Here is a 27,508-nt window from a genome sequence, read left to right as displayed (position 1 = left end):
GAAGAACTCTCGGCTCCTTCCACGATTTAGCTATTGTGGACATTGCTGCTATGAACATTAGGTGCATATGGCCCTTCTCTTTCTACGATCTGTATCTTTGATTTGCATCTGGGTAAATGCCCAGTAGTGTGAGTTAACGTGAAGATCATAGTGGTAGTTCATTTTTAAATTTTTAAGGAACCTCCACTACTGTTTTGCCAAGTGCGCTGCACCAAGTTTGCATTCCACCAACAATGTCGGAAGGATCTCCTTTTCTCCACACCTCTGCCAACATGTTGTTTCTTGCCTTGTCTATTTATTTAGCCATTCTACGGCTAAGTGTAGGTGATCTCAGTGTGAGTTTTGATTTGACTTTCACCTTGATGGAATGATTGTCTGAAGGCATTTTCATGTGTGTACTGTTAGCCATAATTGTGATATCTTCATTTTGGGAGAAAGTGTCTGTTCATAGTCTCTCCATTTTTGTGATTGTTTATTTGTCGGTTTTGAGTGTTGAGTAGTATCTTTGTAGTATTTGGATACAGTCCAATTGTGTTAGTCATTTGCAAATATCTTCTCCCCATTCCGTCCCAGGCTGCCTCTTAGTTTTCTGACTGTTTCCTTGGCTGTTACCAGAAACTTTAATCTTGATGAAGTCCCGCCCTTCAACAAATGACTGGATTAAGAAGATGTGGTCCATATATACAATGGAATATTACTCAGCTATCAGAAAGAACGAGTTCTCAACATTTGTTACAACATGGACAGCACTGGAGGAGATAATGCTAAGTGAAATAAGTCAAGCAGAGAAAGACAACTATCATATGATTTCTCTCATCTATGGAACATAAGAACTAGGATGATCAGTAGGGGAAGAAAGGGATAAAGAAAGGGGGTGTAATCAGAAGGGGGAATGAAACATGAGAGACTATGTACTATGAGAAACAAACTGAAGGCCTCAGAGGGGAGGGGTTTGGGGAATGGGATAGACCAGTGATGGGTAGTAAGGAGGGCATGTATTGCATGGTTCACTGGGTGTTATACGCAACTAATGAATCATCGGAAACCGGGGATGTACTGTATGGTGACTAACATAATATAATAAAAAATCATTAAAAAAAAGTAAAAGAAATACAGAAAAGATGTTAATTATATATTCTAGGTAGTGGGTATATAGGTGCTCACTGTAAAATTCTTTCAAATTTTCCATATATATAAAATTTTTAATAATAAAAAAAACACAGAGTAGCTGGATGATTTAAAAAAAAGAAAGATTCAAGTCTATTCTGTCTGTAAAAGACTCACTCCAGCTTAAAGGATGACATAGGCTCAAAGTGAAGAGATGAAAAAAATATTCCATGCAGGTGGGAACCAAAAACAAGTGAAAATGGCTCTACTAATGTCCAAAATAATATACTTCAAGCCCCAAATAGCAGAAGACTATTATATTATCATTATAATGAAAATGGGGTTAACTCAAGAAGATATACCAGTGGTAAATATGCATGCACCTAACATTGGAACGCTTGCATATATTAAGCAAATACCAACAAATCTGAAGGGAAAAATGGACAAAAATACAATAATAATAGGGGAATTCAATAGCCCACTTTTAAAAATGCGTAAATCATTCAGACAGAAAATCAAGAAGGAAACCTTGGACTTGAGCCAAATGGATCTAACAAATGTTTATACAACTTTCCAATAAACAGGAACATAACACATATTTTTCTCAAATGCACATGGAAGGAACATTTTCCATATAGGTCATTTGGCCACAAAACAAGTCAACAATTTAAGAAGATTAAAATCATACCATGTATCTCATCTGAACATAATGCTAAGAAGCTAGAAATCAACAACAACAAGAAAACTAGGGAAAGTCCTAATGTGAAAAATAAACATCACATCCTGAATAACCAGTGGGTCAAAGAACAAATCAAAAGGTAAATTTAAAAATATATTGAAACAAATGAGAATTAAAATGCAACATACCAAATTCTGTAGGATTCTGCAAAAGCAGTTCTTAGAGGGAATTTATAATGATTGAGACATATTAAGAAAAATGAAAAATCTCAAATATAAACCACATTTTATACTCACAGAATTAGAAAATTAAAAGAACAAATTAAGCCCAAAAATAGCAGAAGGAAGGAATCAAGTAAGATTGGAATGGAAATAAATTAGAGACCAGAAAAACGATAGAAGAAATCAACAAAACCACTAAAATCTGTTTTATTGAAAAGAAAGCAAAATTGACAAAACTTTAGCTAGATTAACTCAAAAAAGGAGGGGAGGAGGTGAGTCCAAACGAGTAAAATCAAAAATGGAAAAGGAGAACTTACAGCTGGTATCACATAAATGCATAGGATTATAAGAGACAACAATGAACCATTATATGTCAACAAATAGGATAAACTATAACAAATAAATACATTCCTAGATACATAAATCTACCAAGACTAAGTCATGAATAAATAGAAAATCTGAACACACCAATAACAAGTAAGGGGATTGAATCTGTAGTCAAAAAACCTTTTTAACACAGAAAAGCCCAGGAGTAATATATATATATAATGTCAATCCTTTTCAAAGTCTTCTAAAAAAAACTGAAGAGAAGGGAACACCCTTAATATAATTTTACAAGGCCAGTGCTATGTTGGCACCAAAGCCAGACAAGAATACTACAAGAAAAGAACAGAATAATATCCCTAATGAATATGGATGCAAGAACCATCAATAAAGTATAAACAAAGTGAATTCAGCAGCATATTAAAATGATCATATACCATGATCAAGCCAGATTTATCCCTGGGATGCAAAGATTATTCAACATTCATGTATCAGTCAATGTGATGCATTGCATTAGTAGAATGAAAAATAGAATTCATATGATCAGCTCAATAAATGAAGAAAAAGCATTTGACAAAATTAACATATTTTCATGATAAAGAATCTCAATAGATTGGATATACAAGGAAGATGCCTCAACATATAAAGGCCATCTATTTCATACCCACAGCTAACATCATAATGATGAAAGTTTGAAGTTTTCCTCCAAGATATAGAAAGACAAGGGTGTCCACTCTCACCACTCTTATTCATCATAATATTAGATATACTAGCTATAGCAATCAGGCAAGATAAAGAAATAAAAAAAAAATCAAATTGGAAATGAAGAAGTATAATTGTCATTATTTGCAGAAGATATGATCTTATTTTATAATGAGAATCCTAAAGACTCAACCAAATATCTATTGGAGATTAACACAAATTCTATAAAGTGGTAGGATGTACAATCAACATAGAGAAATCAGTTGAATTTTAAATACTAACAACAAAATATCTGAAAAAAATTTTAAACATCATTCCCATTCACAATGCCAGGAAAAATATTATAACACTCAGGAGTAAATTTAATCAAGGAGGAGAACTGAAAAATATATGTCTTTGATGAAAGAAACTGAAAAAGACAAAAATAAAAAGAGATTCCATGCTCGTGTTTAGGAAGAATGAATATTTTTAAAATGTCAGTACTATCCAAAGCCATCTTTAGATTCAATGTAATTTCTATCAAAATTCCAACGATATTTTTCACATAAATAGAAAAAACAATCCTAAAATTTGTATGGAACCAAAACAACCACAAAGAGCCAAAAAAATCCCAGAAAGAAGAAAGGTGGAGGTATCACACACCTGCTTTCAATCTATCCTACAAAGCTATATAGTCAAAATAGTATGACACTGGCATAATAATAGAAACATAGACCATTGGAGCAGAATAAAGCCCAGATAAACCCCTTCCTGTATGGTCAACAAATATTTGACACAAGAGCCAAGAATGCTCAACAAGGAAAAGACAGTCTCTTTAATAAATCATTTTGAGAAAACTGGAAAGGTATATTGCAAAAGAATAAAACTAGGCAATTGTCTTATACTATACACAAAAATTCAACTCAAAATGGATTAAAGATCTGACTGTAAGAATGGAAACTATAAAATTTCTCAAAGAAAACATAAGGAGTATCTCTTTGACCTGTCTTGGCAGGGATTTTTTTTTTTTTTTACAACAAATGCAGAGACAACAAAAGCAAAAATAAGCAAGTGAGTCTACATATAACTAAGCTCTGTGCAGTAAAGGAAACCATCAAAAAATGGAAAGGCAACCTATGGAATATAAGAAAATATTTGCAAGTTGTATATCTGATCAGTGTTAATATATAAAATATATTAAGAACTCATACAAATCAATTCAATAACAAAACGTCATAAGGGCACCTGGGTGACTCAGTTGGTTAAGCCTCCCACTCTTGATTTCAGCTCTGGTCATATCTAAGGGTCATGAGATTGAGCCCTGAGTCAGCCTCTGCGCTCTGTGGGGATTCTGCTTGAGATTCTCTCCCTCTTCCTCCTCCCCTCCTAATGCCCTCCCCATGCTCACAGGCATGCTTTCTCTCTTTAAAAATAAAATAAATAAACCTTTTTAAAAAAATCTGATTAAAAAAGGGGCAGAGGATCTGAATGGACATTTTTCCAAAGAAGACGTAAAAATGGCCAACAGGCACATGAAAAAGTGTTCAACAATATCATCAACCATCAGGGAAATGAAAATCAAAACTATAATGAGATATCACCTATTAAAATGGTTATTTTCAAAAAGACAAGAAATAATAGTGTTGGCAAGGATGTGAATAAAAGTGAATTCTGGTACACCGTTGGTGTGAATATAAACTAGTGCAGCCACTATGGAAACCAGTATGGAATTTCCTCAAAAAAATAAAAATAAAACTATCATATGATCCACCAGTTCCACTCTGTGTATTGAAAGGAAATGAAAACAGGATATAAAAAAAATATTAGCACTCCATGGTTATCACACATTATTCACAATAGCCGAGATACGGAAACAACCTAAGTAGCCATCATCAGATGAATAGAAAAAGAAACATAAGGGTTTTTTGTTTGTTTTGTTTTGTTTTGTTTTAATATGTGGGGAAGAGAACCCAGTTAGGACACAGAAATGTGGGAGGGAAAATTTTCACTCAATAATACTATTTTATGTATTTTTTAAAAATTTTGAACCCTGTGAATGTATTGCCTATTAAAAATTAAACTAAAAAATATTAACAGTGGAAAAAATATAAAAAGAGATCAAAGCCCAACTATTTATAAAATTTAAGTTCCCAAGCTCTAAAATACAGGGATCCTTAATTTCATACATAGTTAAATAAAATTTGCTATGAGGAAAAAAAAAAACTAAACAACTAATTAGAAAACTACTTGTATTCCCCTAATCATTAAGTATTATTTTTTTAAAATTTATTTTTCACTGTCATTATTATAAGGGTTATCCATGAAGAAGTGAGTTTTGAGAAGGTACTTAGGTCTTTAAGACTGGAAGGTAAGTCTGTAAGATAATAATGCATTTAGACATCTTATTTACTCATTCTCTCATGGTCACTTTCTATGCGGTAGCATAGAAAATAATTGCTCCTTATGAGGCTTGAAATCCAGCAGGTTATACAGACAAATGTTAAAACACACACACACACGGACTATGGAATTCAAAGTAAACAATATCTAGTCTAGAAATGTGTGTATGTGTGGCAATTAGTGGCTTCAGAAAGCAATACTCAAAATAAATAATTCTTGAAATAATAAAATACCCTGCTAGTTTTCAAGGATCTCTAAAGAGATGAGTATCATTGTTTCTTATAATTTATAATGGCAAAGACTTACTTGAAGAATGACTATAGGCCAGGGTCCACTTACCTTCATTCTATAATGGTGAACAGAGACAGCATGGTGGCAGACTATGTCTCTACACAAAAGGAAATGAACAAAAAGTGTTCTTTCCATTGTGTTTTAGACCAGTTCTTCATCATTGTGCAGAAATTACTGTCACTGGAGTATCTGAAGAAACTCACCCACTGTGCTTGAGTTCGGAAGAAAGAAAACTCAGAGTGCCTGGGGTAGACACAAAAGACTTTGAGGAAGATTTTGGAGATGGGCAAGATTTTTACAGGGGACTAGAATGGGAGAGATGGCAGAGGCATTTTTCTGATTAACGTGCTTTTCCCCTTAGATAGACGCTGTTGATCTTAACCAACAACCTCAAGTAATTTAGCTACTTAATTTTCAAGAACTCATGCTATCCAAGCAGGTACTAGAAGTCAAGCAAGCACATACATTTAATATTCAGTAAAAAGGCTGTGTTTTGCCTTTCCTGCAGTGTTACATAATTTAGATAGGAGTTAAGATAAGAATAAAAGATAAGCAAACACATTGCTTTTGTTATTGTCCATTTAGCTGACAAACCGTTGTCTGAGTGATTCCTCAAAATTAATCTGCATTGAGTAGCAATATTGTTTGAATAATAATGCCTGGGATTTATATAAAAACTTTCTCGAAGGAGCTAAATGAGCTTTATGAACATATCTAATTAGTCTTCTTAACAGCTCCATGTAAAAGAGGTCTGGGGCCAGTGACTCCATTATCACAAATGGGAAAAATGCAGATAGGAAATTTTAACTAGCATCACTTAGCAAAGCAGTAGTCATGGCTACATAGAGATGCTCCCCATCTCTATTAAAGGGACTTTCTTTCGTGCCAGGTGTTATCACCATGTCAGGTAGATGTGTGAACACAAGCCTTAGAAAGAGAGACCTAGTTTGAAATCCCAGCTCTTCTAGCTAATAAACTGTGATCTTGTACATGTCAGAAGATCTTTTTAAAACTTGATTTCCTCACCTGTAAAATTAGAACAAACAGTGTCACTGCAAAGATTTAAATAAATAATACATATAAAGCACCAAGCACTACAACTTAGAGAATTAACCAATGTTATTCCCTTTAACTGCATAATATTACCCCTCAAAGACCACATCCAATACCAAGACCAGAACTACTATTTATAAAAGTATTATATTGACTTAAAGGTGTTAATCTGCAACCTGTTCCTTCAACAGAGCCTTGACTGACTCTCTGACCCCTCAATCTCCAGCAATCTCAGACCCTAAGTCTTCCTGTATAGGTATAAAATCGGCCCCTGCACTTCCTACTCCCAAGTCTGCACCTTTCTGAATTTTCTTTCTGCCTTGTCTACAACAACTTGTTCATTTTGTATACCATTTCTACAAGTGATCTTTTTATAAATGCATTCATATTAAGCAATTAATGGTTTCAACCAACTGTCTTGGGAACTTTTTTCCAGTGGTTTTGTATACCTGAAGCAACTGCCCAAGAGATGAACCCTGTAGTTTCACATACTGCAAATATTTCAGTGAAGGACTATGCTTCATTGTCTATGCTGCTTCCTATCTCATGAGAGGATGGAATAGGGGTTCGGATACTTGTTCAAGTGCCAGGTGCTTTGTATCATCTTCTCTAATTAGGCTCACTAATACAGCCAATTATACCAGCATGTTTTATAATGGTATTTGTGCTCATTCTCAAAAGTATGCCATTTGAGTCAATTAATTATATGGTAAATTAATCGTTATCTGAATTTATAGACACACATAAGCAAACTATTTTTTTAAATAATGACAGGAATTTAAAGAAATTAAATAATTTTATCCTGAAGCCAGTATGCAAAATTTAAAGCCCAATGACTAGCATCTGGCAAATAGTTCAAGTTTTGTTGTGCTTTTAAATAAACTGACAAAACCCATGGTTCTTCCCTATACTTAATTATACCACAAGGTATCACTGGGGAGTAGGGGTTTCAAGTAAGTTTCCTGCAATAACAAATAACCACAGAAGTTTTATTTCTCAATCACACTTCATGCACATGATGTATTGAGAGGAAGAGGGTGAGATCTGTAATCATATTGGAATTTTTATTAAGATTGTTTTGAATCGATAATCAATTTGTGATTGTTAAATTAAAAGTAGTTTTTTAGATTTATTTTTAGACGTGATGTTTTTGATTCTATAGTGAATGTTATCTTTGTTGTCAATTTTTTAATGTTTTATCTAGAAAAATTACTAAACTCCCCAACTTAATGATTTTGTCTCTATATTTTTAGTTTTCACATACTCATATTATTTATGAATAATAGGATTTTTTTATTTCCCAATTATTTTAGTTTTAGTTCACTTATTTGCCTACTGCACTGGCCTTGATCTCTAATACAATGTGATATTAGTGTGGTAATGGCCGGCATCTGATCTCACTATAATCTAAAAGGGAATGATTTCATAATTTCACCATTAAGTGTGATGTTTGGTGTACATTTTTATATACTCTTATCATACAGAATAATCTTCTCTTGGTTCCTGATTTTTTGAGTAATTTTTAAGTCATGAATAGATGTTGAATTTTATCAGAAAGGTTTCTGCATCTATTCTAATATTCATAAAAATATGTGCACAATATGGGGGTGCCTGGGTGGCTAAGTCAGTTAAGCGTCTGCCTTCAGTTGGGTCCTGATTCTGGAGCCCTGGGATTGAGTCCCACATCGGGCTCCCTGCTCAGCAGGGAGTCTGCTTCTGCCTCTCCCTCTGTCCCTCCACCTGCTTGTGCTCTCTCTACCTTTTTCTCTCAAATAAATAAATGAATTCTTCAGAAAAAAATTTCCTTAATATGTTAATGCAGAAAAATCCATCAGTTATATTTCTAACAAATTTTGAATTCCTGATATAAAGTCAACTTGGTGAATATATTATTCTATTTTGTATATATTAATACATTTAGTTGACTAATATTTTGTTTAGAATTTTAAAATACTTTTTCAATAATGAGATTGGTCAATAATATTTCTCTTTTTCATGCTGGCTTTGTTATATTTATTTTGCGGGTTATTAGCCCCATAAAATGATCTGAAGGATGCATTTTTTTTTCTACTCTTGGAAGAATTAGTTTAAGGGATGCCTGGGAGGCTTAGTCGGTTAAGCGTCTGCCTTCAGCTCAGGTCATGATCCCAGAGTCCTGGGATCAAGACCCGAGTCTAGCTCCTTACTCAGCAGGGAGCCTTCTTCTCCCTCTCCCTGCCACTTCACCCTGTTTGTGCTCTCTCTCTCTCTTAGGGATAAATAAATAAAATCTTTTAAAAAAAGAATTAGTTTAAGATTAATTTATCACTTTACAATTTGATGGTTTCATTAATGAAGTCAAGTCTGGAAAATCTTTATGGAAAGATTTTCATTAATAAATCAATAATTTCAATCATTATGTGACTATTCAGGAGTTCTCTATCTTTTCAACTTTGGTCAATTTTGGTAAATAATCTGATTTTAGGAATTTGTACATATCATAAGCATTTGCATATTTTGTTATAGATTTATTTATAATATCCTCCTATAATCACTTTTAATTTTGCAGAACTAGAGTGCTATTGCAATTTTAATACTTGATGTTGATTAATTTCATTTTTTTTCTCTTCTCTCTCCCTTTCTCTGTTTCTCTCTCTTTCCCCCCCTTCATTTTGATCATTCAGGCTTTAGATGTATCAGTTATAATAATCTCTTGAAAAATAAACTTTCATATTTATAGATTCCTTCTAAATATCATGTTTGATGTTATCTTCATAATATCTTACATTTTATGTTATTTTGGTTTATTTAGCCAATTTTTATAATTTATTGGGATAATTTTTTTACTAGTATTGTCATTGATATTCTTTGTTTCTAACAAAAGTTATACATTTTCCTCTAAATATATCATTATTTTTTTTTGCTTTTTTAAAAATATGCAATTTATTTACTTATTTTTAATTTTGAGAGAGAGAGAGCAAGTGGGGAGGAGGAAAGGGGGAGAGACAGAGAGAATCCTAAGCAGGCTCCATGATCAGCATTAAGCCAGATGTGAGGTTCAATCTCATGACCCTGAGATCATCACCTGGGCCAAAATCAAGAGTCAGATGTTTAATAGACTAAAAGACCCAGGGACCCCTTATTTGTTATTCTTTTGATATGCAGTTTTTCAGTGTTAATCATTCAGTTTATTAATCATTTATTATTTTCCAATTTTCAATATAATTTTGTTTGTCACATGATTTATTTATAAGTTATAATGTCTGAACATAACATTGGGTTAACCTTTATCCCTTTGCTATTGATTTTCAGCATTTTTGTATTATTGCCAGAAAAACTGACATAATTTTAATCTAGTTTTTGAGTTCTAAATTCCATATATTAATTCATATTTTCTATTTGTGTTAATTCTCTACTCTTACTGAGTTTTCTCTACTTGTCTTAATAATTACTTAGAGAGTTAATGTGAGCTAATGAAGATGTATTTATTTGACATTAATTATCAATTTTTGCTTTATATTTTTGATTCCATATAATTAGATATGCACACATTTAAGATTATCATCTACTATTATAAAGTGATCATCACTTGTGGTATTGCTTTTCTCTGAAAGTCTATTTTGTCTAATATTAATATAGGTACACTCACATGCTTTTGTCTGATATGTTCATAATATTAATCTTGACAATATTAAATTATATAGTCATCTTTTATCAATAGGATAATTATGGTTTGATGTTCACCTAGTCTGCCAAGATTTATTTTGTCACCAGAGAAGTTTATCCGTTTATATTTTATTTAATTACTTACAAGATTTCATTGTCCTGTTCATTCTTTGGACCTCTCTCACTTCTTTCTTGTCATTTTTGGATTTAACTTAATTATTTTGTACTTGTTTTTTTCTCTTTTTGTCTCTCTCTCTATTTTTAAAGATTTTATTCATTGATTTTATATATAGAGAGAGAAAATGAGTGGGGGTAGGGGCGGGCGGGAAGGGAGAAAATTTCAAGCAGAGTCCACACTGAGCATGGAGCCCGACACAGGGCTCCATCCCACAACCCTGAGACCATAACCTGAGCTGAAACCAAGAGTTGGAGGCTCTACTGACTGAGCCACCCAGGTTCTCCTCTCTCTCTTCATATGAATGCAATTTACTTATTTTAACATATTTACTTATATATTTGAATGGATATCTTGGAATTTTTAAAATGTATACTTGACTTAAGAAAGTTTGTTGGGGCACCTAGGTGTCTCATTTGGTTAAGCATCTGGCTTTGGTTGAGGTCATGATCTCAGGGTCCTGGGATGGAGCTCCAACTCAGGTAGGTTCCCCACTCAGCAGTAGTTTGCTTGTCTCTTTCCATCTGTCCCTCCCCCTGTTTATGCTCTCTCTCTCTCAAATAAATAAATAAAAATATTTTTAATAAATGTTTGTTAATGGATATATCTAGTCTTCTCACTGAAAATGCGGGCTTTAGAGTATTGTAATTGAATTTGCTCTCTTAGGACGCATTGTCGTAGTGCAGTTGAATTCCATTTCAATGCATTTTTAAAGCAAATATTATATTGTTATTGCTTTATACAAAGTTCACTTAAATATAACCACAAATTTGTTTTATCTTCATTCCCTCTTACAACTCTGACCTTCATTCTGGATTCATTATCCTTTTGCCTGAAGAATAACCTTTGGACTTTTTTTCTGAGTTATTTTGCTGGTGGCAAAATTTCTCCGTTTCAATTGCTTGATAAAGTCTTTACTTTGCTTTCATTTTTGAATTTTTTTTCTTTCATTTATGGTATAGCTCTAATTTGGGAAGGGTTTACTCCCCCCATATTAATGGCATCATTTTATTGCCTTATGACTTCCATTACTGTTGTTGAGAAGTTAGTATAAGTCTGTCTTTCCTTTAGTTAATCTCTCATTTTTGTTAAGGTTGAAAATGCTTTAGTTATATTTCTCTGTCTTTAATTTTATTTTCCTACACTTTCATAATTACATGCTTAAATTACATGAATTTTAAAAAATATATCCTTGAAAGAATAAACATAGTTAAAATGTCTACGCTACCCAGAGCAATCTACACTTTGAATGCCATCCCGATCAAAAAACCAATGACATTTTTCAAAAAGCTGGAACAAACAGCCCTTAAATTTTTGTGGAACCAGAAAAGGCCCTGAATCATCAAGGAATTGTTGAAAAGGAAAAACAAAGCTGAGGGCATCACGTTGCCAGATTTCAAGCTATACTACAAAGCTGTGATCACCAAGACAGCATGGTACTTGCACAAAAACAGACACATAGACCAATGGAACAGAATAGAGACTCCAGAAATGGACCCTCGGCTCTATGGGCAACTAATCTTTGACAAAGCAGGAAAAAAACATCCAGTGGAAAAAAGACAGTCTCTTCAATAAATGGTGCTGGGAAAATTTGACAGCTATATGCAAAAGAATGAAACTTGACCACTCTCTCACACCACACACAAAGATAAACTCCAAATGGATGAAAGACCTCGATGTGAGACAGGGATTCATCAAAATCATAGAGGCGAACATAGGCTGTAACCTCTTTGATATCGGCCACAGCAACTTCTTTCATGACATATCTCCAAAGGCAAGAGAAACAAAAGAAAAAATGAACTTGTGGGACTTTATCAAGATAAAAAGCTTCTCCACAGCCAAGGAAACAGTCAAATAATCTAAGAGGCAGCCCACGAATGAGAGAAGATATTTGCAAATGACACTACGTATTAAAGACTGGTATCTAAGATCTATAAAGAAATTCTCAAACTCAATACATGAGAAACAAATAATCAAATTAAAAAAATGGGCAGAAGATATGAACAGACACTTTTCCAATGAAGACATACAAATGGCTAACAGACACATGAAAAAATGTTCAACATCATTAGCCATCAGGGAAATTCAAATCAAAACCACATTGAGATACCATCTTATGCCAGTCAGAATGGCAAAAACTGACAAGGCAGGAAATAACAAATGTTGAAGAGGATGTGGAGAAAGGGGATCCCTCTTACACTGTTGGTGGGAATGCAAGTTGCTGCAGCCACTTTGGAAAACATTGTGGAGGTCCCTTAAAAAGTTAAAAATTGAGCTACCCTATGATCCAGCAATTGCACTACTGAGTATTTACCAAAGATACCAATTGCACAACTGGGTATTTACCCCAAAGATACAGACGTAGTGAAGAGAAGGGCCATATGCACCCCAATGTTCATAGCAGCAACGTCCACAATAGCTAAATCGTGGAAGGAGCCGAGATGCCCTTCAACAGATGACTGGATTAGTGTGGTCCATTCCATATATACAATGTAATATTACCTTCCGTAAGAAAAGTCACCCAACCCAACATTTGCCATGGACGGGACTGGAGGAGATTATGCTAAGTGAAATAAGGCAAGCAGAGAAAGACAATTATCATAAGGTTTCACTCATTTATGGAACATAAGAAATAGGAAGATCAGTAGGAGAAGGAAGGGAAGAATAAAGGGGGGGTAAACAGAAGGGGGAATGAACCATGAGAGACTGTGGACTCTGGGAAACAAACTGAGGGCTTCAGAGGGGAGGGGGTTGGGAAATTGGGACAGGCTGGTGATGGGTATTATGAGGGCACATATTGCATGGTGCACTGAGTGTTATACACAAACCATGAATCATGGAACACTACATCAAAAATAAAGGATGTACTGTACAGTGACTAACATAACATAATAAAAATTTTTAAATAAAAAAATTTAAAAAATATCCTTGAGGTCTTAAGAGTGAGCCCTGCATTGGGCTCTGAGCTCAGTGTGGATTCTGCTCAAGATTCTCTCCTTCTCTCTCTCTCTCTCTGCCCCTTCTCCTGCTTGCACATGTACACACATTCACACACTCTCTCTTTCTCTAAAATAAATAAAGAAATAAATAAAATCTGTATCTCTATCTATGTCTCTCTATCTATCTATCATCTATCATCTATCTATCTATCATCATCTATCTATCTATCTATCTATCTATCTATCTATCTATCTATCTATCATCATCTATCTATCTAATCTTTGAGATTTTCTTGCCTTCTTGAATATGTAAATTAATGTCTGCAATGAATCCTTTAAATTTCTCAGCTATATTTTCTCTTAAAATATTCCCTTTGTCCATCTCTTTTTCTTTGTCTCCTCTGAAACTTCAATGAACTGTTTGTTACAGCTCATCATTCTATTCTCTACATTGCTTACATTTATTTCTACACATTTCATCATTTTGTTGGTATGGTTCACTGTAGAGAACATCTCCTGAACTTTTAGGCCACAATTTTTTCTGCAGCTTGTCATTTCTACTGTTATATAAGAGATTAAAAATTTAAAAGTTTTGTATATTTTAAAAAATTAATATCAAATATTTATAGATTTTATTCCTTCTGAAAATTTTCAAGTGTGACTTTATCATATTGAAAGGAATGTTAAAAGATAAACTGAGGCATATCAAAATTTTTAAGAGTTTATTTGAGCAGAAATTGATTTGAATCAGGCAGAATCCAGTCTAGCAGATGGAAATGAGTGGAAAATGAAAGACCTTAATAGGCAAAAAGAAATGGCAACAAAAAAGTTATGCCCAACAAAAGTCAGGTTGATTATTGCAAGATCACTTCCTTTAGGGGAAGTCAGGGGTCTATCAGGCAGATTACCTACCTAGTGCTTATGAAGTGATTTCTAACTGACTGGCTTGGGATTCTATTTTTGGGAGAGCTGATACTGTGATTATGTTAAGTATCAGTTTGTTGATATAGGACTTTGCATAAGTGACTCCATTTTATACTTGTTTTCTTGCTTTTTAACAGGAGTAAAAGGTTTTATAGTAATAGTTCTAATATCTGGAGTTCAGTGGATCTATTTCTGTTGCCCACTATTCTTTCTGGCTCCTACTCATAAAGTTCTAGGTACTAATTTGTGTGTGGGCATGTGTACACCTTTATGTGTGTGTGTATGTTTGTTCACCTGTATATTGGACATTATATTTGGAAAATCAAAGACTTGTGTCAAAGTTCATTTTAAACCCTGCTCAAGTATTGAGCTTCCCTGAGAAAATAGAAAATGCAAAGCCTAGCCTGGCTATAGTCTACAGGCTGATTTAATTCTAGCATTGTTTTAGATTCATAGCTCAAAGCAAGTGATAGTAGATCAATTGCCTACTCTTGGTAGGCCTAAGACTCTTTTGGTCTTAATACTAGGAAGTGAATTGCGTATTTAAATACCATTAACTCTCCTTATAGACATATTTTTTGTAAAAATGGAGTGAAAAAATTACGTATAGATAGATATCAGTTTATATATATGTATATGTAACAGTTAATAGATATATATAATATGTATCTATCTCTATCTAGCTATCCATCTATAAATTTACATGAGGATATAGCTTTATTTATCACTTCTTTTTCCACTATTCATTTTTTGTTATTCTTATCTCCAAATAGTATATCTACTTGATAAGTTTCTTAACCTAGTAGATTTAATCAAACTTCTCGTTTTCAATAGATCTGTTTTTAGTTGTCTTGCATTTATTAAATAATTTTCTTTGAACTTTCTTGCTATTTTACTTGTCTTTATTTGTAGAAGGAAACCAAAATTCAGTTGATAATAGATATCAGCATCCCACCCAACAGAATAACTCCTCTGGGTTCTGTGTCATGAGATCAAATCAAGAAATGCAGTTTTCCATAGAGAGTGAGTTGGGCAGAATATAGGAGGGCCAGAACTAATTCTTCACCAGTTGGTCCCAAAATCATCTGTGACTTTTTTTTTTGAAATGTACAATCCTTGGACTTGCCTTGATCCTCTTTGTTTAGTATTTCTGAAGAAGAAGAAGAAGAAGAAGAAGAAGAAGAAGAAGAAGAAGAAGAAAAAGAAGAAAAGAAAGAAAGAAAAAAGAAAAGAAAAGAAAACTTCTGTAAAACAGATATACATATAAAAATAGGTTTGATACTAATACAATTTAAAAGCTGTGGATATCTCTGTAGCTTCAAAAGGAAAACATTTGAAAGCATGATAAAAGGTAATGAATAGATAGATATGACTTATCATAGAAATGTAATCTGGAAATTCAACACCTCATAATAGAAAGAGTTACTTTTTGAGTTAGTGAGTATAAACAGTGTCAAAAGTGTTTTAGCTTAGAATGGATGTCAACTCATGACAGATATTGTAGTGGGAATCCTTACAGTGGGTCAGAGTGTTCAGGTAACATGTAATTTATTTCCTGATTGTCAGATTATTTCATAGTAGGCTTAAATCCCTCAGATTAGTTTGTATTCAGCCAGAAGAAATAACTTTATTGACAAATATATTTTTATGTCCTTATGTTGATAACATGCACTTTTATTACAGCAGATAATGTTTCCTCTGATAGATTTTAAGTTCAAGAGGAATGGCTTTGAGACCAGATAGTACTGGCCCACGGAATTTTCAAATTTTCCAAAACCAGGAGTCTTTTACTTTAAGACTTTCTCAAATCCATGAACTCTCCAGGTATATTCTTTCTTGTACAGCTCATGGCTTCTTTGTTTGCATGGTCCTGTCTTTAAATCGCCTCTTAGATTAAGTGTCCTGTTTGTGCTCTGTCTTCAACCATGACTTGCTTGTTTCTCCTGGTCACCTGTCTTCTAATATCTGGATTTGCAAAGTTATCAAATCTAGATATTGGAGTAAAAGTCACTGACATCACTTGAAGTTTGTATCTACATATTTGTAAAATTAGAAGCATAATATTTCTACCTGGTTAGTGAGGCCACTGTCAACAGTAGCCTTGAGAGGAGACAAACCTGGATTTGTTTATTGATTCCATCTCTTACTTCCTCTTCTAAGGGGATAATATTTTCCTCTCACCCAAGAGACACTATGAAGGTGAATTAAATGGTACAACCTGTGTAAAGTAACAAGCAGGCACTAGGAACTCAATAAATTATATTATATAATTTGTTTTGGTACTGCACCAAGCCAAGGTACAAATTTCCCAGAAAGATCTTCTGAATCCCAAACCTATTTTCTTCCAGAATTTTTAAATAACTCAATTACTTTGTTAGAAAAAAAAATATCTAGGAGGCTTGTTATTATTATCATTATCATTATTATTATTATTAAAAAGCATTATTATTTTATACTTATTGGGAAAATGAGTATAAGGAATCACTGAAAACAGGAAGAAAATACATGAATAGGCTAGGAAGAAAGCAGAGCTGCTCCCTCTGAAGATACATACTTACTAGTTAAGCTGAGACTTCAAAATAGAAGGAAAAAATGGCCTATACCCAAGGTTGGAAATGTTATTTCTTTAAATCCAATTTATTATGTTTTGTGCCTAAGTGCCCTTGGAAAGAAAGGCAAAGAAAACTCACGAGTGCATGTTGTAGGGGAAAAGCTAAATATAGGAATTTCATGCATGCTTAGTTTGAAACACCTGTGGCACACTGACATGGATGTGTCAAATTCAGAGTAGAGTTTATGGGTCTGGAACTCATAAAGGTGCTCTGGAGCTATGGATCTGGAGACACTAGTATATAGATGATATGTAAGACTATTATACTGGCCTGAAATCAAACAATACCATGTTTATTCTGCATAAAATTTACTGTATATGTGGTTTGGATAGATTAGAAACTTAAGAAAAGGTCTGAGGAAACCAGACCACAAATACCGCTCACTAACACTGGACAAATCATGTAGCAATCATCCATGAATACTCATTAAGTTAATTTGCTGTGACACTGATAATTTGTGTGACCTTATTTCACTCAACATCTATGAGCTTCAATTTTATTTTCTATGAAATGGGGGTTTGAACTAGGCACTGTTTCCAGTTTCTGTCAAGTCCAAAGCTCTGGTTTTATATATTTTTGAATTGTACTATATATCTCTTGTTGGCTGTTTATTGAATGCTTGCAGATGGATCTTCAAAAGCCCATATTAAGTGAGATACTCTAGTTGTCATTTTGGATGAGCAAAGAAGGGCCTGATTTATGCCCTAAAAAATAATTTTATTGTCCAAAAATCTGTGAGCCCAGGAAACATATTTGGTTCAAGTGGTTGGTTTTCTTATTGAAAAATGGCACTAAATGTTTCATCCTGTTTTATCTATACAACACAAATTCTTTGAGGTGACTTTTATGAATGTATGACTTTTCACCTATTATGTCTCAGGAAAGAGAATACAATTGGAAAATACTTCTTTTGCTAACAGACATTTGAAAGAGTTGCACTCGGGGGAGTTCTTTAAAGGGGAAAAAAGGTGACTTTTCCAAATAGGAGGTAGCAATGTGAAGATGGGCATTTGTTATCCTTTTTGTATTGCAGAGATTTCAAAAGACCCTCTTTTTCTTTCATTTCTTCCTCAAAGTGTGTTTACTACCTGTAGGGTCTTATCAAGTAGCTTCGGTTCAATGAACCTCTGTTTTCTCATGTCAAAATGTTGATAATGCCAAGAACTAGTTCAAAGGTTCAAATTATATGGTATTAAATAGTATTACATGAAAGGGAATGTATATATATGAATATATTTATATTATTCAATATAATTTTATCAAACTCAGTGCAGGATTTTAGCAAGCCCTTAATAAATATATGTATTTCTGAATGGAGCGAGATGGAGGAGAAAAAAAAAGATGATAAAGTATATTTTTGAGGCTCTAATACACAGAAAAAAGGTTAAGATTCAGAATCAGAATGAAACTATTTTTTTAAAGATTTTATTTATTTATTTTGACAGAGAGAGAGAGAGACAGCCAGCAAGAGAGGGAACACAAGCCGGGGGAGTGGGAGAGGAAGAAGCAGGCTCCCAGTAGAGGAGCCAGATATGGGGTTCGATCCCAGGACTCTGGGATCACACCCTGAGCCAAAGGCAGAGGCTTAATGACTGAGCCACCGAGGCACCCTGAGAATGAAACTATTTAAAGTTGAACTGATGTTTCCCCAGCACTGAAGTCAGGAATTCCTGCAAACAGTGTCTCACTTTACCTCCTTAATCCTTCTATGTGGTAAATAATTTCCTCCTTTTTATAAATTAGAATATTGAGTTTCAGAGCTCAAGGATTCTTCCCATGTCTTACTAAATATTTTCTCAATACTTAGGTTTGCTAGATAAAATGCAGGACATCCTTTTAAATTTATATCAGATAAACAACCATTATTTTTCTTTTAGTATAAGTAAGTACCAATTATTACATAGGATGTACTTATATTTGAAAAAAAAATGTTCTTTGTTTATCTGAAAGTCAAATTTAACTGTATACTTGTATTTGCATTTGCTAAATCTGGCAACCTTATTTATAATTGCACCTAGATATTTATACTAGAATGCCCCTGTATTTCCACTATGTGCTATATAACTTACACAAACAGAAACAGATAGTTAGTACAGATGCTGCAAAGTATAGAGAGTGCACAGACAGAACTTAGATAGAAGAAGCTACAAGAGTATTTCACTACTAGCTGGTTAGATAGATAGCCTTAGGAAATAGCTCCGTGCTTTAACACCTAATTTGTTTACTATGAATTGGAAATGTCTGAGCAACTGACCAAAAACAAACTACCTAAAAACGAAGTGACTTAAAAAAATAATTTATTTATATGTTTATATACCATGATTCTATGGGTCAATAATAGGAGAAGGGCTCAAGTGGGGAGATTCCTCTACACATGGTACCAACAGAACAAATTTAGCTGTTGTCAGCTGGCAGCTGGACCAGTCTCAAGCATGGAAGACAGCTTTTCTCTCACATCTATTGCCTGGGTGGTTATAGCTAAAGGCCGACTCTTCATTGCCATGTTGTCTCTCCAGCACAGCAAGCAGCCTTCTTATGTGGTGCTCAGGACGCCTTCTTACTTGGTGCTCAGGACTCAGAGATTAATGCAGAAGTAGTAAGTTTCTTATGACTGAACCCAGAAATATCTGTGCATCACTTCTGCTATACCCTATTATTCAAAATATTAACATGCTAGCTCAGATTAAAGGGATGAAGAAATAGACAATGTAAAGAGTGTCCAAGAATTCAAAGATTAAAGACAGGATGAGGAAAACTTAATGATAATCTATGAAACACTACTTACAAGCTATAAATAAGTGTTCATTTCTATTGTTGTTTTATATTTTTCATGATCAACATATGTTTTTATCATTTTTCCTGTTTATATTTCAGTGACTGATACAGTTACTGATTTATATATATATTATAAATATAAATTATAATATATATCATAAATATATATAAAGATAAATATAAAAAATATATATAATGTGTTAAGTATGTATAACACAAAATAAAATTAGAAATACTGTTATATCCTCAAAATAACTTTAAATCTTCTAGAAGGGAATTGATAGGTCAAATAAGACACCATGGGGAAAGCCATAAAAGAGGTACATAAAATGCTCTGGGACTTGGGAGTATCCAGTCTAAAGACAGGGGTCTTCCCTTAACTCTATTTATAAAATGAGCTTCCTCTGATTGGTACAAGAAGATATTTATTATTCTTTTTCAAAGAATACCTTCAGTAGTTAAAAAAAGAAGCAAGTGCTAAGTCTAAATGAAAAATCAGGAAAAGTTCCTCAAAGCTTATTATGTTTGAGCTGGGTCAGTCTCCAGCAGAGGCAAGGGTGTCATCAAAGCCAAGTGTGTAAAGGGATTAGAGAGTGACACTGGCGATGAGGGCTGTGTGCAGTCACTGGGTACACTGTGAGCTGAGACAGAGCAGAAGATGAAGCAGAAATGAGGTTGGGGAACTTAGGAAGATGAGTTTACATGCCACAGAGGTGCTATGCTTGTATTATCCTAAAGAAGCTATATGCCCCTTTCATAACATAAGCACTGCAGTTACATACTTATTGCTGTGCTGTAGAAAAGAGACTCTGGTTGTAGTGTGAGGACCACAACAAACAAGGCAGCTTTATGGCAGGCAATGCATTAAGAGGACTTATATCCAGAAGACAAAAATAATACCTAAGGAAGCAGATACAAAAACAATGGTATGGGAAGTAAAGGATAGGGAAGGATGGTAAACGCTATGGCTTTTCTACAAATGCAAATAAATCACAAAGATTCACTGATCAAATGTGAGATTACAGTGAACTTGACAGTGGATCATGAGGTCAGGTTGCTGAGTGTAATCTGCAAGGGGATGATTGGAATTAGAGGATGGGAAGTCCTCTGTATAAGACTATGAAAAACCCAAGAAAGCGTAAAATGTTCAAGAGATACAGTTTCCTCATCAATTAAAGAGAAGAGGAAATTGTCATTGATAACCTAAAAGATCTTCCCTCTATGACCAAATTGATGCTGGGCATTTGTTCAATGCCAGGCACTGTTTCAGGCAGGCATTGTCAAGGGCCTCTCTCCAACAGAACTCAGTGTAAAGTGAGGAGAAATGAAAAGTTAGTAAAGACATAAATTGATATATAGACAAAGAGGATAATTTTACTGGAGCTGAGATCTTAAATGATGAAAAGGAATACGGAAGAAAACATCTGGGAAAGGCCACTGTATGCAGAAGGATCAGGAAGTACAAAGATTCTAAGAGAGAGGAACTTTGCTTATTTTAGAAACAGAAAGGAGGGCCATGTGACTTGTGGCTGGGACCAGCAGGTAAGCCACAGGTAGGGAGGAAGGAAGCTATAGGTGAAGGCTGAGTGGGGTGAAAGCACAAATTTTTAAGATTCCTTGTGGTCTGAAGAGATTAATCCTGTCCAAAAAACTATATCCCAAACTTGCTACTGCATCAGGCTTTACAATATTCCTCTGATCAAACAAATATAACGTATATCATGTCTACAGTTAGTAACTCACTCAAAGGATATGTCTCACAGAGCTTGAAATTGCTTTTAATGGCTTTATTTACTCGAGCACTTTTTTCTTATTCTACTTCCTGCTCACATTTGTATGTGTACACAAGTGCAGAAGGTAAAGACAAAATTAATTTAGTCACTATATGACCCCCCCCCTCCGCCAACGAGAGGGCTGTTCTGGTTCTGCCATCCTACCAAAAACTGGATTGGGGTTAATGTTAATAAAGGCACTGTGTGTGCCCACAAAAAAAAAAAAAAAAAAAAAAGCCCACTCCTCTCTGCAGGGTCTAGAATGCAAAACACAACCATGCCCCTCAAGCCTAGTTTGGAGTGCTTTCTCCCAGAGGTTTTTATTTCTCCTCCCCTACACCACAGGATAGATAGTCATTTGATTTTGCCAGCAGACCCGCAGAATCTTGTTACAGCCTTTATGTTAACACCGAGGTGAGTCAAAGAGAAAAGGTCAAAAGCCATCTTGTCCAAATTGCAAAGATCATTCAGAACTATTAACTGATAGTTACCAGAGAGGAGGGAACAGGGGGATGGGTGATACTGGTGATGGGGATTAAGGAGTGCACCTGTGGTGAGCACTGGGTGTTGCATGGCTGTGTTGAATCACTATATTGTATCCCTGAAACTAATAGTACACTATATGTTAACTAACTCGACTTTCAATGAAAACTTAATAAAAGTAAAACAAAATGAAAGTAAAAAAAAAAAATAAGTCACTCAGGTCAACATACTGAAAATTGACCATAACTAAAACTTAGTTCTCTGTATAACTACTTTTACCATGTCTAGGATTTCTTGTCAGCCACTGCCACAGTGTATTAATTTCTGGATTTCCCTGCCCCTTCCCATATTCTGAATTCTGTCTGCCATTTCATCTCGGGGATCCTAGAATCTCCTGTGACTGGCACTGAGCAGACACCCAACAACTACGTGACTAATCCACAGAAGCAGCAGCACAACACAGTAACAAAGGAAACACCAAAGCACCAAGTATAATTTCTTATATTAATAAAACTTCTATATAAACCTGAGTTTCCTTTTAATATTTTACATCTTAAAGGTATAATTTTCCTAAGAAGCAGCTTTATAGATATGTAATTTATTCCCATTTTTCTCTAATAAATAATGATTTTAAATGGGCATCTGAATCTCTGTAACATTCCCTCAATTTTGGTGTGAACCTGAAACTGCTCCAAAATGATTGTCTTAATTTTAGGTATAAAGTAAGAAAGAAAAGGGTCTGCAAACCTTTTTGGTCAAGCGCCAGAGAGTAAATATTTTAAGTTTTGTTGTCCATATTGTCTTTGATCCAACACTTCAACTCTGCCATCGCACCACAGGGATTGCCGTAGACAACACATGATTGATGGTTTGGCTATCTTCCCATAAAAATTTACTTGAAAATAAACGGGCAGTGAGTCAGAATTGGCTTGTAAGGATCCAAATCAGAAATTTACTGACCTCTGGCTTAAAGCAATTACAAGTATCCATATCTTGGATTATTGCTTTTATTTAGAAAATCCTTGATATAGATTGTCAAATTACTTTCAAAATCTATAATATTAAAAAATAATGCATATATATGGCTATCTCTTCTTATTCTCATTAGTATGGCAGTATTGTATGAAAACATAAACATACACATATATAGGTAAGTATTCCTAAATATTGTGGGGTTTTTAGGGTTTTTTGTTGTTGTTGTTTTTTTTTAAGATTTATTTATTTATTTTACGGAGTGCCTGGGTGACGCAGTTGCTTAAGTGTCTGGCTTTGGCTCAGGTTATGATCCTGGGGTCCTAGGATCTAACCCTGCATCTGCTCCCTGCTCAACAGGGAGTCTGCTTGTCCCTCTTCCCCTCCCCCTCATCCTCTTTCTCTCACTCTCTCTCTCTAAAATAAATAAATAAAATCAGAGAGAGAAAGAGCATAGTGGGGAGAAGCTGAGGAAGAGGGAGAAAGAAACTCAAATGGGATACAGGGCTCAACCTCATGACCTGAGATCATGACCTGAACTGACACCAAGAGTTAGACGCTTAACCAACTGCTCCACTTAGGTACCCTTGTTTCGTTTTCTTTTTTAAACCAGAGTATTTTTTGTACAAATTCACTCAGCAGTCCCATTTTTTGTAAACATGATATCCCATTTTATAATGTTTATTACTGTTACTGTTACTTTTTACAAATTTGCTACAAGATAGTCTGGATCATTATTATTGAATTTTTTAAAAATGTAATAAGCTTTTATTTCTTTACCCTAACTAATTGTTCTTGCTAGAACTTTCAATGCCACACTGAATAGAAATGGGAAAAGTGGTCATGTTCATCTTGTTTCCAATTTTAGGGAAAATATTTCATTTTTTCACCACTAAGTATAGAGTTAGTTCTGTGTGTGTGTGTGTGTGTGTGTGTGTGTGTGTGTGCTGTTTTGTTTGTTTTATGTATGACATTTATCATGTTGAGGACATTTTCTTTTATTCCTATTTTTTGAGTGTTTTTAAATAGGAATAAATCCCCATTGGTGATGGTATATAATCAATCCATTTAATATGCTGCTGCAATTGCTTTGCTAGCTTTTTGTTGAGTACCTGGGCATTTATGTTCGTATGGGACATTGGTCTGTAATTTTCATTTCTTGTAGTGTCTTTGGTTGGCTATCAGGGAAGTGTTGGCCTTACTGAATATGTTTGAACTACTCCCTACTTTTCAATATTTTTGGATAGTTTCAAAAGTATTGGTGTTAATTCTTTAAATGTTTGCTAGAATTCACCAGTGAAATCATCTGGTCCTGAACTTCTCTTTGTTTAGAGGTTTATGATTATGTCCTGATTCCATCTTCTCACTAGTATAATTTGATTCAAGCTTTCTATTTCTTTTTCAAATAGTTTTGATAGCTCATGTGTTTATAGGAATTTGTCCATTTCATCTAAGATATCCATTCTGCCGGCATACAATTGTTCATGATATTCTCTTATCTTTTTTTATTTTTGTAAAATTTTAATAATGCCCTTACTTTGTGATTTTACTAATTTGAGTCTTCTCTTTTTCCCTTAGTTTATGTATCCAGAGGTTTGTCAATTTTGTTGATCTTCTGTAAAAAACAATTTTGGGTCTTGTTGAATTTGTCTTGTTTTACTATTGTCTATTTGCTTGAATTTTGATCTTTATTATTCTCTTGTTTTCTTTGCTAGCTTTTGATTTAGCTTGTTCTTCATCCTCTAAATGTTTAAATTGTAAAATTAGGTTATTGACTTGAGATATTTCTTTTTTCAATGCATGCATTTACAGCCATAAATTTCTTTCTTAGCACTGCTTTTGCTACCTCTCATAAGTTTCGGTATACTGTGTTTTCACTTTTATTTCTGTCAAGGTATTTTCTAATTTCTCTTTTGATTTCTTGTTTGAACCATTGATTAAGAGTGTGTTTAATTTCCCCATATTTGTGAATTTCCTAGTATTCCTTTGTTTTATTTAAATTTAGTTTGAATGTATAGTGCATCATTAGTTTCAGATGCGGTGTTCATTGATTGATCAGTTGAGTATAACACCCAGTGATCATCACATCACGTACCCTTCTTAACACCCATCACCCAGTTACCCCATCCCCCAACAGCCTCCCCTTCCACACCTCTCAGTTTGTTTTCCAGAGTCAAGAGTCTCTCATGGTTTCTCTCCCTCTCTGATTTCTTCCCATTCTGTTTCCTTTCCTCCCTCATGATCCTCTCCACTATTTCTAATATTCCACCTATAAGTGAAACCATATAATTGTCTTTCTAAGGTTGACTTATTTTACTTAGCATAATAACCTCCAGTTCCATCCATGTCGATGTAAATGGTAGGTATTCATCCTTTCTGATGGCTGAGTAATATTCCGTTGTATATATAAACCACATCTTATTTATCCATTCACCTGTTGATGGACATCTCGGCTCTTTCCACAGTTTGGCTGTTGTGGACATTGCTGCTATGAACATTGAAGTTCAGGTGCCCCTTTGTTTCAGTACACCTGTATCTTTGGGGTAAATATCCAGTAGTGCAATTGATGGGTTGTAGGGTAGCTCTATTTTTAACATCTTGAGGAATCTCCACACTGTTTTCCAGAGTAGCTATACCAGCTTGCATTCCCACCAACAGTGTAAGAGGGTTCCCCTTTCTTCACATCCTCGCCAACATTTGTTCTTTCCTGTCTTATTGATTTTAGCCATTCTAACTGGTGTAAGGTGGTATCTTAATGTGGTTATGATTTATATTTCCCTGATAACAAGGGATGTGGAATATTTTTCATGTGTCTGTTGGCTATTTGTACGTCTTCTTTGGAGAAATGTCTGCTGTCTTCTGCCCATTTCTTAACCAGATTATTTGTTTTTTGGGTATTGAGTTTGATAAGTTCTTTATAGATCTTGGATACCAGCCCTTTATCTGTTATGTCATTTGCAAATATCTTCTCCCATTCCATAGGTTGCCTTTTAGTTTTGTGACTGTTTCCTTTCCTGCGCAGAAGCTTTTTATCTTGATGAAGTCCAACTAGTTTGTTTTTCTTTTGTTCCCATTGCCGTTAGAGATGTGTCTTGCAAGAAGTTGCTGCAGCTGAGGTCAGAGAGGTTGCTGCCTAAGTTCTCCTCTGGAATTTTTTTTTTTAAAGATTTTATTTATTTCTGTGACAGAGAGACGGCCAGCGAGAGAGGGAACACAAGCAGGGGGAGTGGGAGAGGAAGAAGCAGGCTCCCAGCCGAGGAACCCGATGTGGGACTCGATCCCGGAACGCCGGGATCACGCCCTGAGCCGAAGGCAGACGCTTAACGACTGCGCTACCCAGGCGCCCCTCTCCTCTGGAATTTTGATGGATTTCTGTTTCACATTTAGGTCTTTCATCCAATTTGAGTTTATCTTTTTTTGTGAATGGTGTAAGAGAATGGCCCAGTTTCATTCCTCTGCATGGGGCTGTCCAATTTTCCCTGCACCATTTACTGAAGAGACTGTCTTTTTTCCATTGGATATTCTTTCCTGATTTGTCAAAGATTAGTTGACCATAGAGTTGAAGGTCCATTTCTGGGCTCTCTACCCTGTTCCATTGATCTATGTGTCTGTTTTTGTGCCAGTGCCATGCTGTCTTGATGATCACAGCTTTGTAATATAGCTTGAAGTTAGGCATTGTGATGCCCCCAGCTCTGATTTTCTTTTTCAATATTCCCCTGGCTACTCGGGGTCTTTCCTGGTTCCATACACATTTTAGGTTTGTTTATTTGTTTGTTTGTTTGTTGATAGGGATTGCATTGAAAGTGTAGATTGCTCAGGGCAGCATAGATATTTTCACAATGTTTATTCTTCCAATCCATGAGCATGAAATGTTTTTCCATCTCTTTGCATCTTTGTCGATTTTTTTTCATAAGTGTTCTGTAGTTTCTAGAGTATAGATCCTTTACCTCTTTGGTTAGGTTATTCCTAGGTATCTCATGGGTTTTGGTGCTGTTGTAAATGGAATCAATTCCTTAATTTCTCTTTCTTCAGTCTCATTGTTAGTGTATAGAAATGCAAATTATTTCCATGCATTGATTTGTATCCTGCCACATTGCTGAACTGCTGTATGAATTCTAGTAATTCAGGGGTGGAGTCTTTTGGGTTTTCCACATAAAGTATCATGTCATCTGTGAAGAGAGAGAGAGTTTGACTTCTTCTTTGCCTTTTATTTCTTTCTGATTGCTGTTGTTAGGTTTGCTAGTACTATGTTGAATAAAAGTAGTGAGAGTGGGCATCCCTGCTGTGTTCCTGACCTGAAGGGAAAAGCTATCAGTTCTTCCCAATTGAGAATGATATTTGCTGAGGGCTTTTCATAGATGGTTTTTATGGTATTGAGGTATGTTCCTTCTATCCCTACACTTTGAAGAGTTTTAATAAAGAAAGGGTGCTGTATTTTGTCAAGTGCTTTTTCTG

Source organism: Ursus maritimus, unplaced genomic scaffold (assembly GCF_017311325.1).
Source record: "Ursus maritimus isolate PB19 unplaced genomic scaffold, ASM1731132v1 scaffold_1, whole genome shotgun sequence".
Taxonomy (NCBI): Eukaryota; Metazoa; Chordata; class Mammalia; order Carnivora; family Ursidae; genus Ursus; species Ursus maritimus.
This window is presented reverse-complemented; position numbering follows the sequence as displayed.